The 26,327-nt window shown below is 34.7% G+C and overlaps 1 protein-coding gene across 1 annotated transcript in view; it reads right to left on the minus strand.

The window, feature by feature from the left end:
- The window catches only part of LOC131428831 (putative gustatory receptor 2a), a 70,454-nt gene that overhangs the window by 1,356 nt on the left and 42,771 nt on the right, over nucleotides 1–26,327 (minus strand). The gene's annotated exons all lie outside the window — the stretch shown is intronic.

A 26,327-nucleotide genomic window follows, 5' to 3' on the forward strand; every position in this document is an offset into this window, starting at 1 on the left:
TCTACCCAGAGAACCACAAATCGCATAAGGTAGCACGAATTAGATTGTTTAAAACGCGGTTCATAATCACCATCGCATAATCATATAACTGAAGTTCATATTTTTCCCCATATGATGCTATCGTACAAGGTTATTGCGACGATGAGCACACAATCGCATAATTGTTTGAACAACCTCGCCGTATACAGAATTGAACTCGCATTACTTCCATAAGTGTTTGGCTGTACATGATATTCAAAATTTGTCTGAATTATATTGCATTGTACGTAAAACCCCTCGCACAAGATGATAATTCCTAGCATCCAATGCGATTGGCTCACAATTCTGACTTTACTGGCTGAATATAAAAATATTTGGTCGCATTCTAATACGGAGTGTTTTACTGAAAATTCAAGAACACTTGTTTGAAAAATGGTTAGGATAATTGAAAATTATCAGTATCATGGAATATTTATGTAAACAACAGACTTGTTCGTGAAACAATACGAACTTCCTCACAATAAGAAATTCTATAAACCTTCTCTTCTACGATATATTGTGAACACATATGTGTGAATGTGAATGATAGTTTACATCATAAAACGTAATGAGTTATTTCGCACTGTAAGATTTTAGTTATGCTTAGATATGCGATGTGACTCAGTCATCTGTAAGATAAAAGAAGAATGTATTCGTCTGAAATCGGGCTTGTCAACAGCTATGGTATGGGTGAGAGTAAGAAAACTCGGTAAACGATCCACAAGTTTCAGGTTCGAGCCTCGATCCGTAAAAGCTCGTTGTTATTTTTTGCTTATTAGTAGGATGTATGGTTAGAATCGCATAGACACTTGAATAAACTCTCAAAAAATATACTTACGATCGCATACATTACAAAAGAAAATCACTGAAGCTGATAAACTGAATCACATTAAATGCTTTACTACATCGCATCTAGCTTTTGATTTTTCGAAATTGCATGTATATCGCCTCCACTTTTGCACGCATAGGCCATATTTGCAGTATGCTCTGCGATTTTATTATAATATATAACAGAACGCATAATGCGATTATAGCTTGCGATATAGGTACGAAATGGTTTTCTGGGTATTCTCGGCTATTAGTATTGAGAACCCCTAATAGTTATAGAAATTCGCTCAGTCATCTTCGAGATAATTTAGCTGATGAAGCATGTCGGTTACGTCACTTATACCAATACATCTTCAGAACCGAAAGTTTCGTTTTTTGAACTTGATGTTAAATTCAAGAGTAGCTTTTAAACTATCCAAGACTTAGAATCTTAGAATCGCCTTAGCCATCTCTCAGAAAATTGAGCAGTAAAAAAATAACGCGTTTTGTAGGTTACGTTACTTACACCATTATATCTTCGGAACCAGAAATCACATCCATTTGATCTTGCAACCTGATCCACAGTTCAATAGTAGCTTTGAAACGAGCTTTGGTTTGTTAGAATCGGTTAAGCTATATCTGAGAAAATTAAGGGTAAAAAACAGCGTTTTGTCGGTTATGTCAATTATACAATTATAACTTCAGAACTCGAAGTGACAGATATTTGATTTTCAAGCTTTATCAATAGCTCAATAATAGCTTTAAAATGATTCTAATTTCGTTGAAATCGGCTAAGTCATCTCCGTGAAATTTGAGCGGTAAAAAAATCTTCGAAAAGTGCACACACATACACATACACACGTACACACGAACATTTTTCGATCTCGTCGAGCTGATTCGAACGGTATGTATTACTTTCAAGATCAAAAAATCAAGAGCAAAAAATCGCCGAAGAAAATCGCATGTGGTATTTTCAAATAAAGATCACAACTGGTCTAATTTTTTTAAAGATCAGTTGATCAGTGGTCTTTGAATCACATTGATCAAAATCACACAAAATTGGTATTGACTTTGAGCTAAAATGATTCTTGATTCATGCAGGAACAATCATTGGATGATTCGATCAGCTTTGAGCGTTATGTGAGAAAATCACATATGATCAAGATCAGGCATGATTGCCGAATGATTTATTTTTAATCATGGGGGATAGGGTTGGTGGTTTCGGGAATTCAATAATGGGTAATAGGGATCGTCAAATCTTATCGTCTATGTACATATTGTGTAGTTGAAAACCGTGTTTATCGTTGAATCAACAACACAATAACAAATGCGTCAACCACATTACAACAGATTTTTGCATAATTCGAACCGTACAAGTTAGCATTTTCGGTTATGCGGGGTAGTACCTATTTTAAAGAGGCGGGTGGGTAATGTCAGAGACATAACTGGATGTCGTGAATACGAAAAAACTGACACGCTCCCATCACTTTTCCGAATATCAGTTAGTTGATTGATTGTATGAATTGTGCAAGCTTTCTTCTTTTTCACTAATAGAGTTTTAAGCGATGCACCTACATTAAAGTACAGAATAGTTACATTAAACTACTATTCTACAACTATATATTCCAAACTTGAAAAAATTCCTTTTTAATTTGCTAATATAGGAGGCTAGGTACGAACAATTTGTAATTTATTTTTATTGAAGCTATGAAGTTCGAAGATATCTGATTCGTCTCGAAATTTCAGTATAGTTTTGCAATGGCCTAGTCTGAAATGTATCGACGATCTCCGGTATGCAAGTCATTTTAATAATAATAATGATAGTAATAGTAATGATAATAATAATAATAATAATAATAATAATGATAATAATAATAATAATAATAATAATAATAATAATAATAATAATAATAATAATAATAATAATAATAATAATAATAATAATAATAATAATAATAATAATAATAATAATAATAATAATAATAATAATAATAATATTAATAATAATAATAATAATAATAATAATAATAACAATAATAATAATAATAATAATAATAATAATAATAATAATAATAATAATAATAATAATAATAATAATAATAATAATAATAATAATAATAATAATAATAATATTAATAATAATAATAATAATAATAATAATAATAATAATAATAATAATAATAATAATAATAATAATAATAATAATAATAATAATAATAATAATAATAATAATAATAATAGTAATAATAATAATAATAATAATAATAATAATAATAATAATAATAATAATAATATATATATATATATATATATATATATATATATATATATATATATATATATATATATATATATATATATATATATATATATATATATATATATATATATATATATATATATATATATATATATATATATATATATATATATATATATATATATATATATATATATGCAGCGCCCTTAGCAAATTTTCCTTCGAATTTGCTAGTATTGTAGAAAAAGTAGGAAATTGTGAAGGAAACTCTCATATCAGCGTATCCGCAACCTTCAGGTATAAACTTTTTTATAGAAGCGTGCACATTTTCGAGCATTGGTCATCGCAACGATGTTTAAGAAACTTTGTTATAAAACCATAGACAGTTTCGGGCATTAGTCAGCGCAGCAATGTTGTAAAAACAAAGCTTTTTTCCACGGACACTTCCTTCCTCTGGCATAGTGACAGTGGTCTCGACTTTCGGTAGAACTTCGGGAGAAAGTCGGATGAACTTTCTACTTAAAATCACAAGCTTGGCTTGTACTAAAATCTTCGGGCTTCACCCGAAAGAAGATGTTAGGAGTTTAATAACCCATTATTAAGTAGTCGGTTCAAGTAGTAGTCGGTTCGAGTAGTCAGTCTCAGAGTGCGTGCGGAAAATATCCGTTACTCTCGAGCGTCGGCCCGTAGACAAGTCGTTAGTCGTTAGTAGTGTAATACGCGATAACCGAAACAGTCAATCAATTAACTTTTGCTGTATCAGTCGGTGTTGAACAGTCGTTCGCACCGCACGCGTATAGCTCTTGGCTCCTGGAATTTTTTTCTGGCTACCTAGAGTTTCATTGATTCAAGGCTTCAGTCTTTTTCAAGGCTATCTGAATCACTAACTAAGTGACTAAGTGATACAAAGAGTGATATTAGAGTGACTAAGTGATACAAAGAGTGATATTAGAGTGACTAAGAAATTAATCAGCCTTTTTTAAGGCTAGCTAGGAGTCTAATCGAAGACTAATTTAGCCTAGTTAATTTAATTTAAAATTTCATTAATTTCAAAAATGCCTGCGTCCAACCGGAAAGGCAACAAGCCTAAGGCTAAAAATAATTCAATACGGAATAAATCACAATCCGTTATTCAACATTTTTCTAATAACATTCACGATCTTATAGAATCTGAATGTAAAAATAAAAGACAACGGACGGATTTCCCTTCCGTTGATCCTATGCCGTCTAATAATATTTACGAGATTCTTCCTGAATCCGATTGTAGCGACATAGAAGAAAATTCTTCAAAAATTCCCAAAATGGACGCTTATCGTTCTGGGAAGAAACATCAATCTATGCCACCAGTGACGGTGATGATTTCCGACTTCAAAGCATTCCGTACTGAGCTTTCTACTTTTCTCCCGGAAGTAAAAGTCTCATTTCAAATCGGACGAAGAGGAGAATGTCGAGTCTTGGTGGATGGATTGGAAGATTACGAACGTCTTATTCGATATTTGTCCGAAAAACTTCATAAATTTTATTCATATGATATAAAATCAGACAGACCCTTCAAGGCTGTCTTGAAAGGATTATCAAATGATCAAAGTATTGATGAAATTAAAAATGAACTAAAAGAATTGCTTGGTTTTGCCCCTTCCCAAGTAATACTTATGAAAAAAAGAGCGAATGGTACTTCTAAACCACGCTCTGGAATTTCCCATGAACTTTACCTAATACACTTCAATCGAAGTGATGTAAACAATTTGAAAACTTTAGAAAAAATACGTTTCATTTCCCACATTAAAATTCATTGGGAACATTATAAACGGCATAATCGTATTGCAAACTTAACGCAATGTCGTCGTTGCCAAAGCTTCGGTCATGGAACCAAAAATTGTCATATGGATATACGGTGTTTGAATTGTGGTAAATCGCATTCGAAAGACGTTTGTCCAATGAATGAAACCACTGATAAATTTTCATGTTCAAATTGCAATGGAAATCATAAATCCAATTATTTGAAATGTCCTGTCAGGGAAAAAATTTTAAACGCTCGTTCGCTTAGACAACAAGTCAAATCAACGACCTTAAATTTACAGAACATACCTGAAAATTCTTCTAAGGCACCTGCCAATTCGTCTTCTAACGAAAACAATTTATTGACAGGTAGATCGACCTCGTCATCATCTTCTTCTAATGTCAGTTATGCTGGTATATTAGGTAGAAATCTATCTCCTATTTCTTCTAATGTAAATAATCAAAACACAGGACCGCCTTGCAGTTCTTCTTCTAACGAAAACAATTTATTAATAGGTAGACCGGCCAAATCATCTTCTTCTAATGGCAGTCTACCTACAAATATTCCTTCAATGCCATTCGCTTCTTTAAATGAAGTCGATTTAGGCGATATAACTGAAAATAAAATGATCTACCTACAAGATCAACTTTTTCAAATGATCATCCAAATGAATTCGACTTCATCACTTTTTGAAGCATTTCAAATCGGATGGAAATTTGCAAATAATATTATAATGAATTTAAAATTTAACAGTGATGTTAAATAATTATTTGAATATTTTAAATTGGAATGCTCGATCTTTGAAATCGAGTGAAGATGAATTTTTTAATTTTCTCAAAGTTCACAAAATTCATATTGCCATTGTGACAGAAACTTTTCTTAAACCAAATGTAAAATTGAAAAGTAATCCACATTATGTGGTTCATCGATTTGACAGGTTTACTGGAATTGGTGGTGGAGTTGCCATTTTTGTCCAACGGCAAATTAAACATCGAATTTTACCTTCTTTCAATACTAAAGTTATTGAAAGCTTGGGAATCGAAGTTGAAACCATTCATGGAATTTATTTCATCGCTGGAGCATATTTGCCATTCCAATGCACCGGCGAACAATTAAATTTCTTTAAAGGCGATTTGCAAAAACTTACAAGATATCGATCGAAATTTTTCGTAATAGGGGACTTAAATGCTAAGCATGTCCAGTGGAATTGTAGGCAAAATAACAGTAATGGTAAAATACTTCATAATCAACTCTCAGCTGGTTACTTTACAGTTCTTCATCCCAGTAATCCTACTTGTTTCTCTTCCGTGAAAAACCCGTCTACAATTGATCTGGTTCTAACAGATCAAAGTCACATTTGTAGTGAACCGATTACTCATGCTGATTTTGACTCAGATCATCTTCCTGTAACATTCAGACTTTCCAACGAAGCTATAATTAATCCAATTAGTTCTATTTTCAACTATCATAGAGCTAATTGGTTGGATTACAGATCTCACATTGAAAATCATGTGGATCATGAAACTATTTTAGAAAATTCTGCGGACATCGACACAGCAATTGATAATTTGAATCATTATATTATCGAAGCTAGAAATCTTTCAGTTCCCAAAGCTCAAACTAAATTAAATTCTCCTATCATCGATGACAATCTTCAACTGCTCATTCGGTTGAAGAATGTTCGTCGACGACAATATCAACGTTCTCGTGATCCTGCTATGAAAAACATAGTTAAGGATTTACAAAAGGAAATTAAACATAGATTTACTCTTTTGCGAAATGAAAATTTCGCTAAAGAAGTTGAACAAATTAAACCATATTCTAAACCTTTCTGGAAACTTTCTAAGGTTCTTAAGAAACCTCAGAAACCAATTCCTGCTCTCAAGGAAGGAAATCAAATACTTCTTACAAATGGTGAAAAAGCTCAAAAACTTGCTCAGCAGTTCGAGAGTGTCCACAATTTTAATTTAAACGTTGTGAGTCCTATTGAAAATGAAGTCTCACTGAAATATGAGCATATTTCAACCCAAGTGTTATCACACGATGACATTATTGAGACGAATTTTGATGAAATTAAATCAATTATTAGGAAACTCAAAAACATGAAGGCTCCTGGTAATGATGGAATTTTTAATATTCTTATTAAAAATCTTCCCGATGTTGCCTTGAGACTCCTGGTTAAAATTTTCAACAAGTGTTTTTCATTAGCTTACTTCCCAAAAAGATGGAAAAACGCTAAAGTAATTCCTATCCTAAAACCTGATAAAAACCCAGCAGAAACATCAAGTTATCGACCAATTAGCTTACTTTCTTCTATCAGTAAACTTTTTGAAAAAATTATCTTGTTAAGAATGATGACTCATATAAATGAGAATTCAATTTTTTTACCAGAGCAGTTTGGATTTCGTCATGAACATTCAACTACTCATCAACTTGTCAGAGTAACGAACATGATAAAATCAAATAAATCTTCTGGGTTATCCACTGGAGTTGCTCTTCTAGACATAGAAAAAGCATTCGACAGTGTTTGGCACAAAGGTTTAATAGCAAAAATGTCTGATTTCCAGTTTCCTATTTATTTAATCAAAATGATTCAAAATTATTTAACTGATCGTACTCTTCAGGTTAGCTATCAGAATTGTAAATCTGAATTGCTACCCGTACGAGCCGGTGTTCCGCAGGGTTCGAGCGTAGCTCCAATCTTGTATAATATTTTCACTTCTGATCTTCCAAATCTACCCGTTGGTTGTCAGAAATCGCTATTCTGTGACGACACAAGTCTGTTAGCCACAGGTAGAAATCTAAGAGTGATCTGCAGTCGCCTACAAAGAAGTTTAAATATTTTCAGTGATTATCTGTCAAAATGGAAAATTAAACCAAATGCAGCAAAAACGCAATTAATTATCTTTCCTCACAAGCCAAGAGCTTCTTTTCTTAAACCAAACAATAATCACATTCTCAAATTGAATAGCTTGGAATAGACATGGTCTGATCAAGCTAAATACTTAGGTTTAACGTATGACAAAAAACTCACTTTCAAGGATCACATTGAAGGAATCCAGGCAAAGTGTAATAAATATATTAAATGTTTATATCCTCTTATAAACAGAAATTCTAAGCTCTGTCTAAAAAACAAATTGTTAATTTATAAACAAATTTTCAGACCAGCCATGCTTTATGCGGTACCAATTTGGTCAAGCTGTTGTTCCACCAGGAAGAAAACGCTTCAAAGGATTCAGAATAAAATTCTGAAAATGATTCTGAAGCGTCCTCCCTGGTTTAGTACAAATGAGTTACACAGACTCACAAATATAGAACCATTAGATGTAATGTCACATAATATTATAAGCAAATTCCGACAAAAATCGATGCAATCTTCAATTGAATCGATTCGCTCTCTGTATTAATTAGTAAGTTAGTATATAAGTTCCTTTTCCCCATTACACAATACAAGTAGGTTTAGAATTTTCCCTACACAAAAATCTCAGAATTGCGGAAGCAAATGATGTCTTCATGGTAATAACCAAATCATATATATATATATATAACAGGGCTGAAAAGTCACCACTTGTGGCTGAACACCCAATTTAAATCTTAATAATTTAATTTTAACTCATATTCCAATAAATAGTTATTTAAAAAAAAATAAAAAAAAAAAACTTTTGCTGTAGGTAGATTACGCAGTAGGTAGTAGGTGGCAAGTGGCCGGAAAAATCGGGAAAACCGGGAAAAAGTCGGGAATTTTAGTGCAAATCCGGAAAAAAATTTACTAGTCCCAATCTTAGTAACGATTTTCAGCATCATGATTTTCCTGATACAACAAATGAAAAGATGAAGGCCATTTTGTGTTTGAACTAGGAGTTCAGAGCAAGTTTAGAAACTTCTTATTGTCCCTTACAGGTTCAATGGTGCACAATCCATTGAAAATGGAGCCAACACCTCAGCAATTTTAAATCAATAAGAGCTTTCTCAGTTGCCATCAATAACAGCACAATGAATGCTCATAATGAAAAATAAGGATAATTTGGATGCTTCTGCTAGATTTGTATTAAATCTCGACAAACATTAGAAAAGATCCCAAGTGCAAATGACAGTTTCTCTTTATTTCAGTCGTTATTCTATGCAAAGTGTAAGATAGAAGGATTGCCTATAGGACCGTAATAATCGAAAGAAAGAGTAAAGAAAGAGGAACTGTCATTTGCACTTAGGACCTTTTCTAGTGTTTGTCTTCAAATTTCAGAATAAGTATGCATAATGGTAAAAGTAACATGTTTAATAATTTTTTTAAGAATTCTTAGGAGCCGTGTTTTTAGTTGCCAGCTAATGATTTCACTAATTTCACCAAAATTTGTCTCAGTAATGTGAAATTGTGACAATACTTGTTGTTCAATAGGATTCACAAAATCGACAAAGCTGTCCACTTTCATTTTATCCACCGTTTGCAAGGAGTATTTGATTTCCTTCTTTGACAGCTGAAACTGGTTTTTCAGAGTTCGGAAGAGCCTGTTTAGTGTCGATGATAAGAGAATCAAATTTAGATAATCTCAGTCACTAGAGGAATAGATTGTTGTTGATGTTTTCCAAAGTGACAAGCGTACATTTTAAGAATTCTATAAGGATTTTGTTCTCTCGCCAAAACCCAACTCTGAAGGGATATCGTATATGTTGTTAGCAATGGTCCTCATGTGCACCTCGTGCACTACACAACTGGTCAAACTGTCAGCTCTGTGAGAACTTGTATGCACACATTCAGGACGGGCTTCAGTGGCTTATGCTCTCATATTATTTTCGAAGAAACATACAAAGTTTCAGAAAAACGAAAGAACGGTTCAATAGAACTAATTTTTTCGGTACAACTATCAAATTTTCAACAGTTCTTTGAAATGAACGGTTTTGCCGATTTCTAGACTACACTCCTAACTTGCATAAGTTTTAAGAAGGACTGATTTTCCAGATAGCCTTAAAAAGACTGATTCAGTGGTAGTCTTTAAAAAGATTGAATAGTTCGAAAAATAATTATTTTAATTTTAATTGTAAGACTTTAAATTTCATTTTTCATCATTAGGCTTTCAAATAACTGATGATATTTCTGGAAAACTACAAAACACCACCAATAATCGTCGAATATGATGTGAAAGCTGCGTTTAAGAGCATTCTTGGAAAAAGCAAGAAGTTTAAATAAATTGTGTTGATTTTTAAAAAAATTGCAAGAATTTTGATGCTTCATTCCTTAATAAAATCACTTTCATCACCGTTGGAGAGATATGTTTCTTGTTTTAATCCTATTGCTACATCGAAGTTACTGGCAAAGTAAAAGACAAAATAAAGATGGAATACATTGGACTGGACTTAGTTCAGAAGATGAACGTTCGGACAAACTGTGGATGAGAGTTTTAATCGTAGTTCCAAGGAGATACCCTAAAAATAGTTGTTTCTCAAATCTCGAAGTTTTTTGGACATGTTAAAAAACCGGGAATTTTTAGTCTCGCGCACCGGGAAAATCGGGAAAAAACCGGGAAATTGAAATCGCTAATTCACTTGCCACCCTGATTACGGCAAAAGTGTGAACCTGGTGAATGATTTGGGAATACAAATGGATGAAAAATTGACATTCGATTCACATCGATCATTAATAATCACGAAAGCGTTACGTCAATTGGGATTCATTTCTAAAATCGCTAAGGAATTCAAAGATCCACATTGTTTGAAGGCTTTGTACTGTTCACTGGTTCGGCCAATCCTTGAGACCGCGTCCGTTGTTTGGTTTCCTCATCAAATTTCGTGGTGCATGCGAATTGAACGTGTTCAAAAACGCTTCGTTCGTTTGGCACTGCGACACCTGCCGTGGCGAGATCCAGCAAATCTGCCACCCTATCCTGATAGATGTAAACTAATTGGTATCGATACTTTGCAACGTCGCCGAAAAATTCAGCAGGCATTGTTCGTCGCAAAATTGATTAACGGAGAGATTGATGCACCTGAGTTACGTTGTGAAATAAATTTTCGGACACCGAGTAGAACACTGCGAAATGCAACTCTGCTTCAGCACAGATTCCACAGGACTCTTTTCGGATATAATGAACCGATAGCCGCTTGTATTCGAACGTTCACTGCAGTAGAAGATCACTTCGAGTTTGGTGAATCATCTAGTCGCTTTGCTAGTAAAATTAAACGATGTGCCATTATGTTTTGACAATGTTTTACAATATTGATTTTTTATGTTATTTATTTAGTATGTAGTTAGCCGTTTTAAGATTATTGTAGTTGTTTTGTTCTTGTTTTTGTTCCTGTAACTGTTTCAAAAGATGGTGGTTTTTACGCCCGTATGAGAATGACAAACAAGACTCAACTCAAATGGGCTTTTTCCCACCCAATCTGTCCATTTAGATTCGTTTATCCGATGGACATAAACAGAAATAAATAAATAAATAAATAAATAAATAAATAAAAGCAGAACGAAAAGTGTAAAAGTTCCTATATTAAAGTGATCAGAGAGTGTATTCAAGAGTGTAGCCAGTTAATTGAGAAGAAATAGAAATGAAGAAATACAGAAAAAAAGGTTATTAACACAGGGGTTACAAGTTTCCATTCAAAACAGAAAGAAACATCCCTTTTCATTATTTTTCTCCCGCCGCCGCTCGGCCGGAAACAACGAGGCGTTTGCAAGTGGTGACAGCAGTACGTGCTATAGCAGCAAGGACACACCAGGACTACGGGCGAGGATTTCGGAATTGAGGAAGTTTGGCGGAGCAGTATTAGTGTGGTGAGTCTGCGTACATTTTACTTTATTCTTGTTTTACATTCAAGTACGAGACAGAGTGGCTCGCTAACGGAATTAAATTGATTCTGTCAGTGCACTGTTGTTGGTTAATACGGTTGCAGATCGGATTAATAAAAATTAAAAGGTAAAGCGGCAACCTTTATTAATAGAATAAGAGCCGACACAGTAAAGGATATGTTCAGGAATTTAAGAGACGTGTTCGGTTTGAAAATCACAGTAGAAGAGATTTTCATGAGGATCGAAACACTCGAACAACAATATGGAGAAGCTTTTGAAGAGTACGCTGAAAGAGCGCTACGAATAACGGAATATATTGACACTCAGCAAGGGAATCAAGGCCAGGGCCGGTGAAACATGTTAAACCCAGGTGGGTAATTTTTCACACTGCGGAGAACGACCCACTATTTCGAAGTATTTCTCTATTCTAATGGAAATGGTATTTATCCCTAAAAATTGCAGTCGTTTTATAAATAAAATATTGATTCCAAAAAACCTTTCATGAAACGCGTAAATTAGAAGTTTGAAGAGTTTTCGGTGCTAAGTTTTAAAACAAAATGTCGCATCTAAGATCTAACCTGATTTCAAAATATTTGTTTTCAATTCAAAGTACCAACCTTCAAAGAACATTTAACATGACGTTACTAATTCATTTATGAAAAATGCAAACAACGAATTCCGTGTGTTGCTAAAACATTGCTTTTTAAAGGGAAAAAACGCGCAAGCCCAGCTGTAGCTTGAGAAGTGTTTTCGCCACTAGGATCTATTAAAAATGAAGGTTTGTGGTATTCTTATTTTGAACGTGGCTAAATGAAGCAGTCAACTGGAAAAAATTAAGCAATTTTGATAATCGTGATGTATGAACGCTAAATCAAAATTCGTGAGATTAGATATGCTGAGATCGTTAGCACATGAACTGGAAGTTCTTTTACGATCTTGTACGAAAATCTGAGCATAAAAAAGTACGGGTGTGTAATGTCAGAGACATAACTGGATGTCGTGAATACGAATATGACACGCTTTATTTATGCTTCCGAATTCGAATTGGTAATTGATCGATTGTTTGAATTGTGCAACTTTCCCCTCTTTCATTACTAGAAATTTAAACGATGCGCCTAGACTAAATTACATATTAGTTACATTAAACATTCTGAAACGCAATTAAATATTATGAAATAAGCAGTATAGTTCATTATAATAAAAAATGGTGGCTCTGAAAAGAACTTTTTATGAAAGCGTTCGTGATGAAGAGTGACGAGTTGAGTTAGTTCAGCACGCAGACTCTGAATTCTAAACCCATATTCCGGAACTAAGCTCTGAAACTTGAAGACCGCCATGACTACCAGAATGAGTTGTATAGAGTACAGTAAAGTAAATTTCCGCATAATTCTTTACGAGTATTATTATGGTTCTAAAAAGAACCGAATAGAAGAAGTCTGGAATAAAGAACTGGACCCTGAGTTCAAGAACTAAATTTAGAACCAATAACAGACTCAGAATCCAGTTTGAATTCTAGAACTGCAATTTCGAAACTGAAATTAGAAACAGCACGCAGGCTCTGAATACTAAACCTATATTGCGGAACTAATATCTGAAATTTGAACTTCTCGTTACGACTACCGAAAAGCAAATGAGAGTTGCTACCTGAGCGTTTGAGGTTTTAACAACGCAAAAAGTTCACTCTCCGTCGCAGCTGGTTGATGGTTTAACTCTCACGATGGCAATCTTCTCGCCTTGATGGCCAGCAAGCGAATGAGAGTTGCGACCTGAGCGTTTGAGGTTTTAACTACGCAAAAGGTGCACTCTCCGTCGCTGCTGGTTAATGGTTCAACTCCCACGACGTCTGCTTCCACCGAACGCACGAAAAGAAATGATCGATTTTCGACCACGGTTTCCCTTTTATACGCATTCAGTTGAAGATATGTGTCTGACTGCCTCAAAATCGTCGTCCTTGCGCGAAAAATCCAAGCGAAAGTAAAGAGTTTTCCGCATTATTTTCAAATTTTGAGTAAACTTAATTTTTGAGTTGTTTGTAGTTATCTCACATTGTTCAAAATATTATCCTAAATTCCTGATCATATTTTTGATGAAATGGTGAAAGAATTATGTTGCTACCATTAATACAAGTCGAGATATTCACGATTAAGTTCTGCCCATTCTTCCATATGGCTAATTTTGAAAAGGCACCCCATAGTAAAGTAAGTCGTATTCACGACAAAAAATCGTCACCAAACGGATCTCGAACACGGCCGCTCATAATCAACAAAAGTCTGCCGCAATAAAATGGAATGCGTTGGTATGGAACAGTGGACGAAACATGGGTTCACTATTTCTATCCGGAGTCATGCCAGCATTCAGACTGGGAAAGCCATCTGAAAACGTAACAGGTAGCTGGAACAATGATGGCATAAGTTTTTTAGATGTTCGAGGTATAATTAACATCGACTATCTTGAACAGGAAAGTACCATCAAAAGTAATTCACCTTTAACCAAGACAATGCACCGTGTCATAAGTCAATGAAAACAATGACAAAATTAAACGAATTGGGCTGCGATCTGTTTCCTCATCCACCTTGTTCACAATTACCTAGCCCTAGCGATTGCTTGTCCTTTGCGGATCAGAACGCCAGCGAAATTTTTTTGGCTCGAATAAGACAGTCATCGCCACAAAGGAAGCCGTTGTTTAGACCAGTGACAAATCATGCTATAAGGATGGTATTGAAAAAAATATGAAAAGTGCTGAAACGATTGTATGTCATTTGAAGATGATAACGTTGATGAATAAAAAATATGCCTGCACACGAAATTATGTTTTTCTGGTTAGTTCCGTGTGTGTTCCGTAACGATTTATTAGCAACTTTTACTTCTTTTCTGAACTCACAGAGTTCAACTTCATTCGATACAGAATCTTGGTTTGTATGAGTGATTTTCTTAAAAACGAACACACTCATTGAAACGCAGAAATTTAATGGAAACCGTGAACTTATATGTATGTATTTGTTAGAAGAAACCATGACAAAGATTTTCGTTACTAACTGAAATTTCGATCACCAATTATCTGAAATATAATTTCATAGATATAGATTCATCTACTCCAATCGAAGTGTAGAAATATTTTTAATGCAGTTTATGTAATGATATGGAAAATAAATTAAAAATAATTGAGATATAGATGTTCAAAATCTGAACACTGTTTGTACGGTTCTCAGTATTTTGAATTTGCACACCGGTATAGAAAGCAACAACGTAGTCATCCGCCCGATGCTCTCGATCCCCGTTCCTGTCTACCATCTTTATTGGAACTAACAAGATGTTTGTTTTTTGTCACTAACTTTTTCGTTCTCCTTTAGGGGCTGGGGTCCACTAGGAGATTGATAGTACCTATTAGCTCTCTCCGGACAGTACCAGCCTTGATGACGTGTGGAATCCGGCGGAAAAAAATGAACCAAGAATAGATCCACTGGGTTTCTGCTTCCATGTCGTAAAAGGCGATAATTGCAGGAGTTTCTTTTTCCTTTCAATTATCAGATATTTTCAATGTTTCACTTCTGATGACTCTATTTTACTAAATTATCTCTTCATTCAACCTATCAATTTCCGTCTAGCTTCGAAGAAAAGTTTTATTTAGAATGTTTTCTTTTTCCATGTTATTGATTGTCTTTCAGGATTATAAATCGAATGATAAAAATCAACTATTGCACAAATCCGTTGATATTACAAAGTTAATAACAGAGATAACATATATCGGTATATTGAACACATAGTAAAAACACTTGATATTAATATTTCAAACAATAAATTAATATTTTTCTCGGTAGCCGGCTGCCCAGATCAACCAATATAACCGTTTATTAATTTTAATAAATAATTAAAATAATAAAGCGGAAATAATACAGAATCAAGACGCGCGTGAAATCTGGTGACCTTTATTTGGTGATTTGAAATGATTTCATAACAACTGTTTAGAATATGTCAATGCAATGAATCAACTATTTTGTCTAAATCCTATTCACTCGTTTATTTTGTATCACGTAATTTCATTTATAAAAAAATAGGGAAGTTTTTATTCTTTACGCGATAGTATTGCAAATTTTTCTTTAGTTTCCTCAAAAAAAAACAGCTGTGAATCAAGACTTCCCGGGACTTCAATATAGTATATTGTTTAAACGTTCACTCGGGAAGTCAGTGAGTTTAGTGGTGCATCCGAGCATCTGTTCTCACATCCCCTTTCAACCTCGTTTTCCACAATATTTACTTCTCTTTCATTCTCTTCAGTAATATCACCATCACCGACAACGGAGAACCGCTCCAGTCGATGACCAGGCTGTCTTTGTAGCCTGATGATTTTTCCCGCGCACCCACACGGACTGAATGATGCGGCCAACATAGATATTTACCTACGCCATCTGGAAGACTTTCAAGGTTCATTTTATCATGCAGAAATCTTTTAGTAACTTAACTTTCACTTTTTACAAGAGGAGTCGACCTTAAACATCTGCCGGAAAATTCCGATGAAGCTCGCTCTTCTACTATTTACTATTCCGGCAAAGCTACCAAAAGTTGTTACTTTCTACTTGCTACTGCATTCTTCGTTTGCCGGTTCGGAATGTAAAGAGTTAAAGACCTTTATCGGTATTTTCCGGTATCCCAGAGACCCGAGTGATTCGCATTGATCAGCTGCTTCAGCGCGGCTCCTTTGCTGAAAGGGAAAAGTTAAGTTACTAAAAGATTTCTGCCTGCTCAAATGACCCTTGTCACGTCTCACCTTTCTGCGGTATATCTTCACATCCTTGCTCTACCTTGAGAACTAGCATTCTATAATTTTGATTTAATTTATTATTCCGAATTACAATAAAAATATTTTTATTATTATGAATAATTCTAACATTTCCATTGTTTTTTGTTCGAAATTTCAGGTGGGTAATTACCCACCTTTGGAATTTTCGGGTGGGCAGTGCTACCCACCGTACCCACCTCTTTCACCGGCCCTGATCAAGGCCAAGAAAAAGTACAGAAATCCTTCGCAGAAAGAGGATTAACGATTCATTTTATAGCAGGATTATCGAACGAAAGCTTAAAACATTTAGCCAAAAATCATAGGCAGCTTAAGTTTCAAGAATTAATAAGATTCCAAAAAGAGGAGGCGGAGTTCAGCTATTTATTATCAAATATTGAAAATCGGCTGCTATCCTACCATGCAATTGATAAACCAAAACTCTGGACAAACAATAAATATAAATGTTATCCATGGAGCAAATCGAAAATTCTCATAAACGCAACCGAAGCTTACGCAACGAATATTTTCGCAACAACGGGTGCTTAATCGAAGATACTAATTTTGATAATAAACATTTAAAAAACAATGCGAAACAACTATGGGTAAACAGCATGACATACAGTAACAGAAAAATATTTCGAAGATAATATGATCATAATATCAGGACTAGAAATATGCCTGATCAAATGAGATATGGAGCATCAAGAAATCCGAATGCAAATTTAGTCAAGCAAACATGTAAAATGCAAAATTGGGATCGATACGGGGAGAATGAAAATGACGATAATAGAAAACCAATGAAGAGTGATGCGACCAATTACATTGAAGAAAAAGATAGCAAAAAACGCAAGGAAGGGATACGGGTCAAATTACATAAGACGAAAGACAACGAATTTATGATGTTGTTGAGATCGGCAAACGAACCAAATAACGAGATGCAGTTGCTAAACTTCATCATCGCAGGAAGAATTTTCCAAACGAAGTTTGATGTAGTGGAGAATTTGACTCCAGGGGGTATTTTGGGAATGACATTTATGAATAAGTATGTGACTAGCATACACAATGACCAAGGTTGAATATGATTACGGAAAATACCTCTAACCTTTGAACCAAAAACAGAATCATATGAAGCTCATCAGAAACAGGAGAACAGAGTCTCAATCTCAAAATACGAGGCAAATAACAATGTCAAAATACAGGAAAAATACCAAGCGGTTGATCAAACCAAGCTTAGTCCACAGGATAGGCTGTGTACAGAAACGACAAAAAATTACACGCGGCAATGGCAAGAAGGTATGCCGCCTAACGAAATGTTAAAAATAGATTGTGCTAAAAACAATCAGTTATTTGTAAAAGTTGCTGCTGCAAATAGACCTAACGAAAAAATTAAGTATTTGATCGATACTGGAGCATTTTATAACGTAATGAGATGGGATACTGTCGCGAAAATAGGATCAGAGAAAATAAACTATAAAGATAATTTATACATCGCAGGTTTTGATGGAACTCAATCACAGACTACTGGGTTAGTAAAAGTCACGTTGGTGATTAAAAAGACTCATTACAGAGTTAGATTTTATATAGTAAAAGATTTGTTTGTTCCTGAAATCATTGGAGCAGAGTTTTTAAAGATATACACAATCTATGTCACTCAGAATTTCGAGTACATATGCCTAAGTGTACCAAACGAGCACAATAATGTAGCAAATATACCAGTATCAGGAAAAGAAAAGGTACATGCAACTGAGCATTATGGGATGCGTCCTGCAGATAAGGATGAGTACAACATTGAAATATTAGCCCGCATGAGTAATGACAGAAATAACGAAGTAAATGATAATAATGGGTAGCCAGATATCTTCAAACAGTGCAACTAAAGCAAACAATGATTTTGAAATAAAAAAATCACCAAGTAGAAATAGGACAACCGAAAAACATATTGAAATAATGCAAAGAGTGGCAAAAATGAAGTAATTATCGTAAATGCTGAAGTCTTAGAGGATAGTTTATCAAAACATAATAAATATGAAATTAACCAAAAAGTGAATAAAAATAATAACATTAATGCACCGTATCAGAACAACTATGATATATACAAAAACGACGATCGTTCAGATAGTATGCGTCCACGTTGTGGAACTAATATTACTAATGAAGAAGAAAAAGATTATATAGACAGAGAGATTGACGAGAAAGACAAATGTTTCCTTGATTTAGATTCAAATCAAGACGTAATTCTTACGGAAAATAAAACATACGGTCAAATAACTTGACGAGACCGAACGGAAAAAGTATTAGAATCACTAAATATTAATCATTTAAAGAGAACAAATTTTATGAATATGGAAAAAATTCTGGCATCATATAGCGATGTATTCTATCTGAAGGGGGATAAATTAACTATCACCGATGCGGCAGTGCACGAAATTGAGACCACGTCAAACGTGCCTATCAACAAACGGCAATACAGATTTCCAGAAGCTACAAAGAAGCATATTAATGAAGAAATTGAAGAAATGCGTAGACAAGGTATCATAAGGCCTAGCAAAAGTCCGTGGAATGCACCAGTCCTATGCGTTCCCAAGAAGGACGATGAATTGGGTAACAAGAAATACAGAATTGTGGTGGACTTCAGGGCTTTAGCCATTTGTATACCCAATTCCACTAATTGACGAGATTCTAGATAATATTGGAAACAGCAAACATTTTTCTACCTTGGATCTAAAATCAGGGTTTTACCAAGTACCAATTAACTCAAAAGATGCAGCCAAGACAGCGTTTTCAACTCCAAAAGGCCACTTTGAATTCACAAGAATGCCAATGGGCCTGCGTAACAGCCCGTCGACGTTCCAAAGATTAATGAATACGGTACTTTATGAGATAGAAGAGGTTAAAGCAATCGTCTATCTGGATGATATAATTGTTTTCGGTTTTACCATCGAAGAACACAATGAAAACTTACGCAAAGTTTTAGAGGCTCTCCGCCGACATAATCTAAAAGTCGAGCCAGGTAAATGCCAAATTTTGAAAAATGAAATAAAGTATTTAGAACATGTAATTGACAAAGAAGGAATTCGTCCTATGGAGGACAATATAAAAACAATAAAAGAGACGGCGGCACCAAAAACAGTCAAAGATGTCCGGTCATTCTTAGGAGCAGTAATTTCTACGGGAAATTCATACCTCACATAGCAGAGAAACGTAAACCATTGAACGATCTATTGCGAAAGAATGTTAAGTTTACTTGGACAGAAGAGTGTCAAAAATCTTTTGAGGAATTGCGATTTTTTTTAACTTCTGACACACTGTTAGTTAGACCGAACTATAAAGATACGTTCGTGATCACGACAGATGCGAACGAGTACGCCATTGGAGCAGTACTCTCTTATGGAAAATCGATCGATAGGCCAATTTCATATGCAAGCAGAGGTCTAGTAGGTACTGAAAGAAAATACCATACGATTGAAAAAGAGTTGTTAGCCATCGTATGGGCAGTGAACCGCTTCAAACATTTCATTTATAATCAGATATTTATTGTATACACTGATCATAGACCGCTGATTTCAATATGGCATTTAAAAGAAACTTCGCCTACGCTAACGCGTTTACGTCTGAAACTTCGATTTTGGATGGGACGAAAAGGAAGATTTGGGAGCACTCTCATATTTCGAAGAATATGAAATCTGCATAAATAACAATGACATCAAATTTGATCTGCTGAAATTTTCAAAACAAAAAACTAACGAAAGCGATTTTGATGGTACTTTCGTAATAGTAAACAGTAGATCAGCATATAAAGAACTAGCCGAGCTGATACACTTACCACACGGTTTAAAAGACTACCTGAATGGAAGAGTATTTTCAATTCCAGATCGTAAAATATGGGGATTGGTTCTAAATGGCTCGAGTAGATCAATAACCGATACAAGAATTCTAATAGATGGGTTAGTAGATGCATTCACTAACTGCCCTGAGGACATGAAAAATGCAAAAAACATGAAAATTATCTCTTTTCGAAACATGCAGAAAACCCCAGAGTGTTGTGTTGAGATTTATTGCCGAGAAATTTGATAAAATTTTCACACTATATGCACCGGAAAAGGACAGGATGTGGGTTCCAGAAAAAGATCGCGAAACAACATTGAAAGAATTCCACGATGCTCCTCTAGGTGGACATGTTGGAAGCAAACGAATGTTAAAAAGAATGAGTCCACTATTCCATTGCACTAATATGCGGAAAGACATTGAAAATTATGTTAAACAATGTAGCTCGTGCCTGAAAAACAAAATCGGTCGAGCGAACAAAATTCCAATGAGAATTACCACGACATTGTCCGAACCGTTCGAGAAATAGTATATGGACATAGTGGTGTTACCTGAGTCAGAATGGGGGAACAGATACGGACTTGTGATGCAAGACGATCTGACTAGATATTTAATTGTAGCACCGATGGAAAATCAAGAGAGTGCCACGGTCGCGCAAACTTTCGTGAACTATATGTAAATATGGAACACCCGCCGAATTAATAACCGATAATGGAACCAACTTTGTTAGTTCTCTTATGAAAAACGTATGTAAAATTTTAAAAATAAAAAAAAATTACTACAAGTACATATCATCCACAAGCAAACTTGGTGGAACGATCGAATAGGGAATTGAAAACCTATTGAAGACAATACGTAGGTAACGAACCGAAAATATGGGATCAATTACTCCCATTCTTCAGTTTCGAATATAATACCACTGTAAATTCCTCAACGGGATATACACCGTTTGAATTATTATACGGAAGACGGGCGAACATCCCAAACTCCGTTTACAAATACGATAATGATGGTCTCTACTATGAGGACTACGTCAATGAAATGCGATCTACATTTAAACGACTTCATCATCAAGCCCGGGAGAATCTAATTGCGTCTAAACAAAAGCGCAAAGAATTATATGATAAAAACTCCAACGAATGGCAACCAATGTGGGGAGACTTAGTGCTAGTAAAAGACAATCCCACAAGTGCAGGACAAAAGTTATAATCACTTTGGAGAGGACCGTATGAAGTAGTCGCTCTTCCTAGTGAGCAAACAACAACTATAAAAAAATGGGAATAGACTAGAAGAAATTATCCAAGAAACATTAGAAAAGTAAAAAAAAAAATCAAAAATGTATACAAAGTAATACACGAAAATAAACGTATTGTATTAAGAGTTTAATCGGGAAACTAAATAAAAAGAAAATAATATTAAAATTATAAGGGAAACTGAAATCCTGAGAGTATTTGAAATAAAGAAAAATAGGATACAGTTATAACAGAAATTAACAGCAAACATCATACAATGATACGTTGCCATAAGAATTCAACGAAAAATTTAAAACCACAGTGTAAGGAAAACAATGGATAAGATAAAAACATGGAAAATATACCAAGAAGGGAAAAATATCAGCGAAATATGTAAGATGAAAGTCGAAATGAATCAATTCGAACACGAAAAAAAACATGAATGCGAGCAAAAGAATATTAAAACTGTTAAGAGGGTAATAAGAGGGGGTTGATAAGAAATAAAATTTTACTATACAATGAAACGAACACAATGAAAACAAATGGACACCAAACGAAGAAATAAAAATAAGGTGAAACTGATGATTAAAACTGATGATGATAAAGATACATCAGAGGGGCAATAAAGCTATAGGTTACATTGTCAAAGAAGAAAACATATGAAGAAGGTAAAAGAGAGAGTATACTTAAAGAAACTCAAACATATAGTTGAAGTAATACAAAGTGGGAATAAACTATGGGAAAATATGGGATTCTAATGATCCTAGATGAGTCAACCATTGAAGAAAATTCAAATATATTATAAACATTAGAATCATGTCAAACACAACAATACCGTGCTGGTCATAAGAAAAAAAAGTTAAATTCAAGAGGAAGATTATAGATGTGAGCAAAATGTGTTTTTGGGAGGAAGCTATAATGGTACAAATTAAATTGAACTGGGGAAAAGTTACAATGCGTTTAGAAAAAAAGAGTACATTACACAAGAGAGGTAAACATAATGGCATGGAATACGGAAATAATGTTATAAATAAGGAGAATTTCTTTGGTGAAATAAGATGGTTTACATTAAATAACATAAAACTAACACTTCGAACTAAAAAGAAAATAGGGATAAGATATGACGGATACGACAAGAAAAGATAAGACACAAGCGGACAGAGTAACGACTATCAAAATGACGCTGGCCAGAACATAATTTCTATCTAATGTATGCATTTATGCAATGATCTTAGTATGAGTGATCAAGTGTGTGTGGACAAGGGGATCGCGACCCCGGAATGGAAAAAAAGGAGATGCGTACCATATGAATGAATTGAGGTTTTCTAAAGTGCAAATTACGCACTCAAATTAAGATGTCGAAAAAATACAGATACGACAATGAAAGAAAGATACAGCAAATAATTAAAATATTATATACCAATGAATTCGTGGGGGATTAAAAATACATACGAGGTCTGTTCAAAAAGTTCCCGGAATTTTTTAATTGCGCGCGTCTGGAGAGTCCGGTGGTCAAAATTTTTTTTTATTGTGTTGGTACATATGTCCCTAATGTATGGTGAAATTTTCAGCTGTATTCATTGTTTACATTCTGTCTTGTAGCGGCGGGTGTAGACGTGTTTTTTTTAGCTCGGCGATTTTTGTTAGTTTAAACAATGGAAGAATTGAAGAATTTCTATTAAATTTTGCGTGAAAAATGAAATAAAGTGTAACCAAGTGTGCGAAATGTTACAGAGAGCCTACGGCGAGTCTGCTATGAAAAAAACAAGTGTTTACGAGTGGTATAAGCGTTTCCAAGATGGCCGCGAAGACGTTGAAGACGACGAACGCTCCGGTCGACCCAGCACGTCAATAATCGATGAAAATATGGGAAAAGTGGAAAAAATGATTATGGATGATCGCCGAATCACTATTAGAGAAGTTGCTGATGAAGTTGACATATCAGTTGGCTCATGCCATCATATTTTTTCAAATGTTTTGGGCATGAAACGAGTGGCAGCAAAATTCGTTCCAAAACTGCTGAATTTTGATAAAAAAAAACAAACCCATTACCATCACTCAGGAGCTGTTAAACGACGTCAACGACGATCCAAATTTACTTGAAAGGGTCATAACTGGTGATGAAACATGGGTGTACGGTTATGATGTCGAAACAAAAGCACAATCGTCCACGTGGAAGCACCCAACGCCACCAAGACAAAAATCGCCGAGCTAAAAAAAACACGTCTACACCAGCCGCTACAAGACAGAATGTAAACAATGAATACAGCTGAAAATTTCACCATACATTAGGGACATATGTACCAACACAATAAAAAAAAAATTTTGACCACTGGACTCTCCAGACGCGCGCAATTAAAAAATTCCGGGAACTTTTTGAACAGACCTCGTGTATATGAAAACTCTGTCACTAACAAACTAATATTATTGGAATCCTCAAGAAACAGAGAGATAGGAATTGGCATCATAAAGGGGAATAGTTCGGAAACTAAACATAACAAGACAAAAAAAGATATATTTTTGATTGAAGACAACACATATTAAAGTCCAGATTTGAGTTTATTTTTAGAAAGGAAAAAACAGGTACACACACCAAAAGAACCAGCTCAGGTAGTGGGGGAGAGAAGCTGCGGCATGGACATTACACAACCGACCAGTTTAGAAGCGATTCCAATAATTGAACGGAAGGACGACTTCTGAAGCTATGGAGGCAAGGATGGTAAGACACCATTAAAATGAACACGGCATAGAAGCTAGTTGCGGGAAAAGTTTAGAAAAAAGGTTCAGAAAAGATTCATTATAACCTGCAACAAGCATTCGCATGCCGCAACTTTAATAACAATTTCATTTCCACAGACAGACGTATTGTCGACAGACGGGTTGTCGACCTGTATCTACGGGTTAAAAAGTTGCGAGGTACCTCAACAAAAAAACCTGTTTTAATCAACCTAGTGGTGTAATGATGCCTTTCTCATATCAATCATACGATCATATATAATACTGTGGTATTCTTCAAAATATCTGCGATTCTTGAAAGAATAAACGAAATCGGTTTGTTTGACCGTCTACTGATAAAAACTATCAATTGGGAAAGATTTGAGGTCGATTTAGAAATTTTTTTAAGGTTTTTCCCCATTTTCAGTGATGGTATACAATTTTTAACACACTTTACCCTATATTTCCGGATCCATAAGTCGGATCCGCATGAAATTCAGGAATTACGCATGGGACCACAGGACCTTTCATTTGAATATAAGTTTGTGAAAATCGGTTGCGCCATCTATGAAAAAAGTTAGAACACATATTTTTTTTTTTTTGCAAACTTTACCCCATAACTCCCGAACCGGAAGTCGGATCCAAATAATATACAGAAATTTTTTATGGGACCTCAAAACATTTCATTTGAACCTAAGTTTGTGAAAATCGGTTCAGCCATCTCTGAGAAAAGTTAGTGCACTTATTTCACAATTTTTTGCGCATTTTACCCCATAATTCCGGAACCGGAAGTCGGATCCAAATAATATGCAGGAATTTTGTAAGGGACCACAAGACCTTTCATTTGAATCTAAGTTTGTGAAAATCGGTCGCGCCATCTATGAGAAAAGTTAGAACACATATTTTCTTTTTTTGGCACATTTTACCCCACAACTCCCGAACCGGAAGTCGGATTCAAATAGTATTCAGAAATTTTCTATGGGACCTCAAGACCATTCATTTGAACCTAAGTTTGTGGAATCGGTTCAGCCATCTCTGAGAAAAGTTAGTGCACTTATTTTCACAATTTTTTGCACATTTTACCCCATAATTCCGGAACCGGAAGTCGGATCCAAATAATATATCGGAATTTTGTATGGGACCACAAGACCTTTCATTTGAATCTAAGTTTGTGAAAATCGGTTCAGCCATCTCCGAGAAAAGTTAGTGCAAAAAAACGTTACATACACACATACGCACATACACACACACACAGACATTTTGCGTACTCGACGAACTGAGTCGAATGGTATATGACACTCGGCCCTCCGGGCCTCGGTTCAAAAGTCGGTTTTCACAGTGATTGCATAACCTTTCTATATGAGAAAGGCAAAAATATAAATAAACATAAAAACTTCTCGATTAATGGAAAAGGGCACGAGATAACATATAGACGAATAAATATATCGCAGAAACACTTAAATGCATAGAAAAAAAACATAGATTCAACTAATAGAAAAAACATGTATGATAACGAAAAAAAATTTTACGATGCACAAAGATATGACAATGAAAAAAATATTATATATGATGTACAATAAAATTATGAAAAATACTTATATAAAAATAATAATAACACTCATAGAACAGAAAATAGATTAAATTACAGCCACAGAATCATGCAAAACGAATAAAAGTTTTTTTTCGAGTCCCAAAACTGTGTGTGTGACCGAAAATAGTCGTCGAAGAAGGAAGGATGTCAGTAGCTTAGCCAAGCTACCTAAGAGAACGAGAGGGTGTGATCGGATGCGGTGGCAAGTTGAAGACAAAGGGAACCGGGGAATCACCAAGATTTCAGAAGGAAGAACAGCAGAGCTGAAAAATCGAGGCAATCACGAGTTGAAAAATCGAGGCAGAAAATTTACGAAAAAGTTTAATATGGAAGACGTGATAACAAATCAAAATAATGGCAATGCTACAAATTGCTACATCAACAAGTACAACTGATAACAAAACAAGAAGGACGTAAACGCAGTCAACACAGTTAAAGATGACTTGCGTGGGTATGCCACAACGTTACAAATTGCTACCCTATAATTTATTCAATGAGCATCGTCAAAGCTCAGCTGAATACCATAAACAAATATAGGAAAATC

This window comes from Malaya genurostris, chromosome 2 (genome assembly GCF_030247185.1).
Source record: "Malaya genurostris strain Urasoe2022 chromosome 2, Malgen_1.1, whole genome shotgun sequence".
In the NCBI taxonomy this organism is placed as follows: Eukaryota; Metazoa; Arthropoda; class Insecta; order Diptera; family Culicidae; genus Malaya; species Malaya genurostris.